The 8,980-nt window shown below is 42.3% G+C and overlaps 1 non-coding gene across 1 annotated transcript; it reads left to right on the top strand.

Moving 5' to 3' along the window:
• Positions 1-2,823: 2,823 nt before the first annotated feature.
• LOC141602826 (small nucleolar RNA R71) lies at positions 2,824-2,930 on the top strand. The gene has a single exon (XR_012524734.1). It is a non-coding gene; the product is annotated as a small nucleolar RNA R71 (small nucleolar RNA).
• Positions 2,931-8,980: the final 6,050 nt, after the last annotated feature.

Here is an 8,980-nt window from a genome sequence, read left to right as displayed (position 1 = left end):
TGACGTATTTTTATTAATACGTTGATTTTTAATATGTTAAAAATTACATAACAAATATATGTAACATGTGACATGTAACATATAGACAATTGACAAAAATAATATGGATTCCATATTATCTAAAAATGCCGAAAATTGGAGGAGTGTATACTACATAATGTGTTTATGTTATAATTAGTAAACATAATGATTACTAATAAGAGTAGGCATGCAACCCTAATGTGCATTGTTAAGACAAACAAGGGCATGCATTGGGTGAGTGTTCTTCCCTCCTCTTCTCCTCCTACCCGGTTTTCCAAGTGAGCAAGGCAAGAGTTTTGTCTTATATTTTCTACATACACTACCTTGTTTTAGTTAGTGTATTATTCATTCATTCAACTCATCCAAAAATATAAGTTCTAGAGAAATAAAATCCTCTCTTTATCTCTCAACAAAACCGAAAATATTCAAAGTGTTAACAATATTTTTGGTTCAATTTTCTCATAGATTAATATTATACTAGTATTGTAATATTAATTAGATTAAGTGAAAGCCTTGGGTATTAAGCTTAGGGAGAGATCTTGCTCTTAGATCTTTGTTCTTCCATTGGAATAAGCTCAAGAACAAAAGAGAAAGGTGATCTCTTTTGTGCCCAAATATCCGAAATTAATTATGTAAGGACATGATTTCTCCTCTATTCTTTTTATTGTTTGCATGCATAAGATCCGTTTTAATTTATGACAAATTAATTAGACATATATGAGTATGTTAACATGTATAAAGATCTACATTTCTTTCAATTGGTATCTATCCGTTTTAATTTATGACAAATTAATTAGACATATATGAGTATGTTAACATGTATAAAGATCTACATTTCTTTCAAATTCGTCGTCCCAAAGACCACAAACTTCATTGAGTTGATCATTGAAAATCTCTTGCTTGGATGGAGACAACTCTCCCAATTTCTTCTCTTGGCCAATGAGGCCACCTTCTTCTTCCTTGGTTGATTTTGATGAGCTTTGCAAGCTCTCCTTGTCACAATTCACTTGCTCTTTGAATGGAGCATCTTCAACTTTCTTCCTCCATTGGAGTTCCGATTTCTTCTTCTCATCTTTCCGGCTATAATGGTCAATCATGAAACATGGCTCATGCAAACGAGGAGCTCTCATGGTCTTGTCAAGATTAAAAGTTATGCTTTCATCTCCTACTTCTAGAGTGAGCTCTCCATGTTTCACATCAATCACCGCACCCGCGGTGTGTAGGAAAGGTCTTCCTAAGATGATTGGAATGTTGGAATCTTCCTCCATATCAACAATGACAAAGTCCACCGGGATGAAAAACTTCCCAATTCGCACGGGGACGTCTTCCCATATCCCTAATGGTGTCTTCGTCGATCTATCGGCCATTTGAAGAGTGATATTGGTACATTTAAGCTCTCCCATTCCCAACCTTTTACTTACCGAGTACGGCATGACACTCACACTAGCCCCTAGATCACATAAGGCTTTGTTGATCGTTGTGTCGCCAATGGTACACGGTATTGAGAAGCTTCCCGGATCCTTTAACTTTGGAGGTGAACTCCCTTGAAGTATTGCACTACTCACCTTAGTGAAGGCGATAGTCTCAAGTTTCCGGATTGACTTCTTCTTTGTGAGGATATCTTTCATGTACTTTGCATAGGCCGGGACGTGATTGATTAATTCCGTGAAAGGAATTGAGACTTCTAAGTTCTTCACAATTTCCATGAACTTTCCAAGTTGATCATCAAATTTAGGCTTGGCTTGACGACTTGGAAAAGGAAGTCTAATCACAATGGGCTCCTTTTCTTTGGCTTTGTCTTCATTTTTCTTTGAACTTTCTTCTTTTGATGATTCCCCTTCCTTGGGACCTTGCACCACAACTTCATTCTCACTAGCTCTCACAACTTCATCCTCAACTTGCTCCTTCGGTGCTTCATACCTTGTACCACTTCTCAATTGAATGGCACTAACCGTTTCATGTCTAGGGGGATTACCTTGAGGTGGTAATTGCCCCTTTTGTCTTGTTGAGCTTGAAGATGCTAGTTGGGTCAATTGTGTTTCCAACATCTTGGTGTGAGCTAGAATGTTGTTGATGGTGGTATCCTTTGCTTGGCTATCTTTTTGCATTTGGGTGAAAAACTCTTGTTGATTTTTTTGCATTTGAAGGACCGCTTTTTGGACATCAAAACTTTGGTCATTGTGGTGATTGTATGGATTTTGATTTTGGTAGCCTTGGTTTTGATTGAAAAAGGGTCTTTGATTTTGATTTCTCATGGGTGGTGGAGTGTATGTTGGTTGAGGGTTTTGAACATTTTGGTTTTTGTATGAGAGATTTGGATGGAGCTTGGTGTTTTCATTGTAAAAATTTGAATAAGGGGTGCCACTTTTGTAAGCTTGGAAAGCATTAACTTGTTCGGTTGTTCCCCTACATTCACTTGAGTCATGACCCAAGGTTCCACAATTCTCACATATCCCGCTTGGGATTGATGAGGATGCCGTCATGGCATTGACATGATGCTTTGATGATTTTGAGCTTTCCTCAAGTCTAGCCATAGCTTGTTCAAACTTCAAGTTGATTGTGTCAATGTGAGCACTAAGTTGAGCACCCAATTGAGTAACGGTGTCCACTTCATACTTTCCTCCTCTAGTAGCCTTGCGAGGCCTACTATATTGCGAATTATGGACCGCCATTTCCTCAATCTTGTTCCATGTTTGATTGTCATCAACTTCGGTGAACATTCCATTTGATCCCATATTGAGGATGTTCCTTGAATCTTCATATAAACCATTCCAAAATTGTTGCACTAAAAACCATTCGCTAAGTCCATGGTGAGGACATGAGCGACAAATACCTTTGAACCGCTCCCAAGCTTCATACAAAGATTCTTCATCCCTTTGCTTAAAACCCGTAATTTGAGCTCTTAGCATATTGGTCTTCTCCGGTGGGTAGAATTTTTTGTAGAAAGCTAGAGCTAGCTTCTTCCAAGAATCTATTCCAAGGGTGGCCTTATCAAGGCCCTTCAACCATTGCTTTGCGGTGCCGATTAACGAAAAAGGAAATAAGACCCATCTTATTTGGTCTTGAGTCACGCCCGTTTGAGAGATAGCTTCACAATAATCACAAAATGTTTCCATATGAGAATGAGGGTCCTCACTAGGCATTCCCCCGAATTGGCTCCTCTCAACTAGTTGGATGAAGGCGGACTTGGCAATAAAGTTTCCGGTAAGATGTTGTGGGGTAGGAGTACCATTTGGTAGATCCTCCTCGGTGGGTATAGAGTGTGACGAGAATTTAGGCATTGTAGGTGGATTTTGTGTGGCATTGTTTAATGGGTTCTCTTCTCCTTCTATTGCGAAAGGATTGACAAACTCACTAGTGGGTTGAACAACTTCACCAACACCTCCCAAATTCCTCCTAACAAGTCTCCTATTATTCGTCAAGGTTCTTTCGATTTCTCGGTCAAAAGGTAACAAATCTCTTTGTAACCTTCTAGACATGCAAAATATCAAACAACTAGAAAACAATTAGAACGAACCTTGAGGAGTTTTACTTCCCCAAGGTGAAAAAGACACAACTAAAAACAATAAAAGAAATCTTAAATCAATTAAACACCGTCCCCGAAGAACGGCGCCATTTTTGATCGAGGCCATTTGGTGTTCACAATTAAGCATATGTGGTCGTTGGTCAATGGTCGATACAAAACACAATTTATACTTCACAAACAACTCTACAATTAGTAAAGAGGCAAGTAAAGGTCGGATCCCAAGGGACGGGTATTGAAATGAAGATTCTATTGTAACTAGTGGTGTCTAGGGGTGTCACAAATTGGGTTGATGTAGAAGGTCACTAAACTAAAATAGCAATGAAAATAAACTAACAAGATAAATGAAATAAGGGTGTAAACAATTGATTAAAAGCACTAGGGTGTCATGGGTTCATAGGGGAATCATGGGATATGATCATACAAACATGTTCTCAAATTATAAGCAAGCAATTATTGTTGTGATGGATTGAGTTGGGTTATATCTTACAATCCTAGGAAAGTTTGGGTCCCTGAGCCGAATCTCTTGGATTGTACAACACCTACAAGTCGACTTAATCTTCCCTACTTAACACATGCATGGTCTAACAAGACTCGAGTTGGGTTATGTCTTACAAGTCAAGTTGAAAAGATAGAAGATGATAGTAAATGCAAGGATTCATAGGCTTAGCATTTCATCAAATATAACATGTGCATGTATTAAGATCAAAACAAGCAAGCAAATAAGATATGAAAGCATATTAATTTAAGCATGAATCATTCCCCATGTTGGTTTCCCTAATCACCCATTAAACCCTAGCTAAGAGACTACTCACTCATTATCATATTGATCATGCTAGAAGGGTTGTCAATCATACTAACATAATGAAACATGATGAATAAATGAAAGTAATTAGCAATAATTAAAAAGAGATTAAGAGATTATACCTACTAATGATTCCAATAATAAAGCAAGAATAATAGAAGTACTTGAATCCTAGATTGAGAGGTTGTCAATCTCCCAATAATAACCCAAATAATCTTCAATTACCCAAAATAAAGTAAGAACAAGAGAGAGATTAAAGAACTAAAACTTGGATTAAAACTTGATTAATATTTGATTACAATATTGAAGAGAGATTTGATTGATATTAACTACTCTAATTTTTGATAAGAAGAACATGCTCCTCTAATTAGACTAATGGGGTATTTATAGTGAAAATTAGGGAGGATGCATTAGGGTTAACTAAGGGCTAAACTAGTAATTACACTTTTTAAGTTGAGCAAGGAGCCTCCGGGATTATCCGAGAGAAGGGCTTCTCCATTTCGTAGCTTGAAGAACGAAACTGTGCTGTGCTGTGATCCGTGCGGCTGGGAGTCGGGACGGCCGGATCTGGGATGGACGATCCGAGCGGATCAAGGAACAAGACGCTCGGACTGGGCATGGGGAATCCGAGCGGATTCCTGGTGAGGACGCTCGGACTGGCGAGGACGGACGGATTCTCTACAATCCGTTCGGATTGTAGTTCAGCAGCTTTCCTTCTTCTTTTTCTTCCCTTTTCTTCATGAATTCCTCGAGGATTTCCTTGGGGACTCAAGGCTCCTTTTCTCAACAATGCTCTTCTACTATGTTATGTACAAAGGCCTTCTAGTCTTGTCTCTCCTTGATGCTTGGTCATTGAATATGATCAATTTAGCCTTGTTTTGCCATGAAAATGCAAGATTCTTACTCCTTTCCTACCAAGGGATCAAAATCTCAAAGAATATGCAAAACAAAGAACTAAAGATAAGAAATGACCCAAATAGGCACTAAAAAGCATGGAAACAATGGTAATTCGGGGGCTAAATATGCGCCAATTATGGTCGCATCAAGCACCTTTACGCCGCCGAGCGTGGCTTTCAAAAAGACCGCTGCGCGTCCGCAGATCGAACCGGACCCGCAGGTGGGCCATGTTCACAGATTGGCGACTCCGCTGGGGAAAACTAGGACACTTACGTCTTTGTGATCCCTAGATGGTGAGACTCGAACGAGGTCTTGGTTGGAATGCATTAATTGATATTACGGTCACGGTCGGGTTCCTTGTCCGGGCCCACAACCTAACCCTTTTCGACCAATTGGCTCGTTTCGTCGGCGTGAGTTTTCTCATCCCCGCGTTTCGAATCCCGATTGAGTCAAGCATACCATTGACGTTACACATTTTTGTTTCGTCAAAGAGCTTTCATCACTTTCGAGCACGAGGCTAGGGCACCCTCCTTACACATTTTGTTTGGATTGGTATCCCTCTCGCAAATCGGGGTTTGATTGCTTGGTGTGTAACCCACCCTTTTAATCCAAAACCCGTGTCAGCATGATGCATAATATAATGAAACTGTGAGTGCTTATATGCTACTTGATCATAAGTCCTTCCGTGACATTTTGCAAACTTTCAAAATCACCTTTTGCGCCGTTATAATGGCCATTTCAAACCTCGGTCTTTCGCCGACCGATGCACGCCTTTTTAGGCCGTCGTAATGACGATTTTCAAACTCGGTTTTGTATAACCATTTCAACACGCCTTTTTAGGCCGTCGTAATGACGATTTTCAAACTCGGTTTTGTATAACCATTTCAACACGCCTTTCTAGGCCGTCGTAATGACGATTTTCAAACTCGGTTTTGTATAACCATTTCAACACGCCTTTCTAGGCCGTCGTAATGACGATTTTCAAAACGCGGTTTTGTATAACCATTTCAACACGCCTTTCTAGGACGTCGTAATGACGATTTTCAAAACCGGTTTTGTACAACCATTTCAAAATCACCTTTTTACGCCGTCATAATCGCCGCGTCTAGACACGGATTTTAACCCGTTTCGCGCCGACAATGGCTCTTTCAAAACCCGAGAAAAGCACACGCCCTTTTTCTCGAGACACTTTCGGATCCCGAGGACCATGCACCGTCCCCGAGACCTCTTCAAACATTTCAAACTCGATTTTCAAAACATACAATTTTGAATTTCAAAACCGTCTTGGGAAGCAACACACCGTTTTCCGAGCCGACCCAAACTCAAACCGTCTTTTGCAAATAAACTTAAGACAACCCTTTTCAACTGATCGACTTGCGGAGATTTCTATCTTCGGAAGCCTCCCATTAAAGCGACAAATGAATCTTTTTAAAATTTCTATTTTCGAAAACTTCAGTCCACCATTCCAATTCCGCCTCGTGTCTATAGAGTCAAACAAACGTACTTATGGGTCTTTACTTATGAGTCGTCTCGCCACGAGACCCGTCCAATGGCATCACGCCGTCATGTTGGACTCGTGTCAAAGGTTCGGTCAAACACCGTCACGTTATAAATCGAGTCAGCATCGAGGGACCACACACGGTCACCCCGTCTTGTTGAGTCAATCTTGGTCTCGTCCTCTGTGTTGTCTGCGTTCAGTCTTGGAACCGTGTCGGATTGAGTTGTAATGTGAGCCGTTTTTCTGCCTCAGAGCCATGGCCCCGTCTTCAACTTCGTCTGTCAACCACAACAACAATTATAACAACAGAGATGTCACAACTGATCATCTAGCCAGCCTACTTACCGCTCTTAAGGTCACCCTGGATCACGTCGAGACCCGTATCGACGCCCTGGAGAACAAGGAAGTTGGGGAACACAATACCCCACCTCTGACTGAGACTGAGAAGAGGCTGAAACTCTTGGAAGAACAACTCCTAGCCCGGGGTAACAACATCCACCTTGAAAATAACCGAAGGTTCGAACCTGTTGGGGACCAAGTTACCCGACAACTTCACCCCGACTCGATGTGCCTAAGTTCAAGGGAGTGGAGGACCCACTCAACCACATCCGTGCTTTCAAAGACTACATGGCCATTAAGGGGGTCAAACAGAACTTTTACCAGATCTTCCCATCCTCTTTGGAGCCAATTCCTCGCCAATGGTACTACTCCTTGGACCCGAAAAACCTTACCACCTGGGATGAAATCGCAGTTGAGTTTGCCAAGCAGTATGCCGACAATGTCGAGATCCAGGCCAATACCCGTACTCTCGAGGTGTTAACCCAAAACGACAAAGAAGGGTTCACTGAGTTCCTAACCCGTTGGAGGAGGGTGAGTACTCAGTTGGTTAGTAAGCCGAGTGAATCAACTCTGGTGGAGAAATTTGTCAACAACCTCCGCCCAGTTTATGCCTACCAGCTGAGGTATCAAAATATCAAAACTTTTCAAGATCTGCAGATTTTGGGGACACGTATTGAGGACGACCTCCGAAAGGGTGTCTTAGCAAAGACCACGGGCAGGGGTTATCAGGGATCCACCTCAATCGGATCTCGTCCTTACGGTCAGACAAACAAGATTGATGAGGTCAACCTCGTCGAACCATCTGCCAAGAAAATTGAACGCCCCCAGAGAGTGTTCACCAACATAGGGTCAACTTATGCGAGTGCCTTGAAAAGGCTCATAGACCAAGGGAAGCTACAACCGATCGGGCCCACCCCGGACCCGGCCGACGCCGCCTACTGCCAGTATCATCGAGGGAAAGGGCATGATACCGAAAATTGCTTCAAACTCAAGCACCTCATTCAAGACATGATTGAGAAGGGAGATTTGCCTATACCCCCACCAACTAAGCCAAACAACAAGACGAATCCTCTGGGAATTCACGCCATCTCTGACGATGAGCCGACCCTAGACTGCTCTCATCTAATCTTGCCAATTGACGATGAGGTGAATGTTCTGGAAAAGGACCCTTCAGATGGAGTATTCGTATTCGATCGCCACTATGCTCACTATGTTTCAAAGAAGTTGAGGAGGCCATTGCCAGCCTTTCTGAGAGAATCACCCGACTCGACGACACCTACCGTCGACTCATCTTCAATCCCCCGGCACCACGTCCGCGGGAGAATTCCCCAAGCATTCAAAACTACCCACCCCAGGATGGATTGCTCCCGCGACCATTCTGGCATAGGCCCCACGAAAATCACCTTCAAAATAACCACCTTCATGAGAATTACCCTCAAAATAATTACCCTCAAAATAATTACCCCCACAAAAGTCGCCCTCACAAAAATATTCCCCACAAGAACTACCCACCGAGGAATACCCCTCCGAGGTATCCTCGAGACCCTGAAATTAACGGCATATGGCGGGATGATGTTGAGGATGTCTATGTCGTCCCAGGAAAGGAGAAGCGGACGAAGGAAATCGGACATCTCACCCGGTCCGGACGTCCCTATCAGAATCCGAGCAACCCAGCGGTCGTTCCAACGACGAATGACCAAATCGTCCCAGAGGTGTAAACTCAACCAAAGGCTCCCGAGAACTCAATCCTGAAACAGCTCCAGAAAGCAAAGGCCGAGATCTCAATTTGGCAACTGATCGCAACGTCTTTCGAGCATCGACAGGCCTTGCTGCGGGCCTTGGGAAAATTAACCATGCCCTCCACCTCTTTCCCAGAAGAATTAGTGGCACACATGAT

The sequence above is a fragment of the Silene latifolia genome, chromosome 9 (assembly GCF_048544455.1).
Source record: "Silene latifolia isolate original U9 population chromosome 9, ASM4854445v1, whole genome shotgun sequence".
Taxonomy (NCBI): Eukaryota; Viridiplantae; Streptophyta; class Magnoliopsida; order Caryophyllales; family Caryophyllaceae; genus Silene; species Silene latifolia.
The sequence above is the reverse complement of the archived record's forward strand: the minus strand, read 5'-3'. Positions and strand labels throughout refer to the sequence as shown.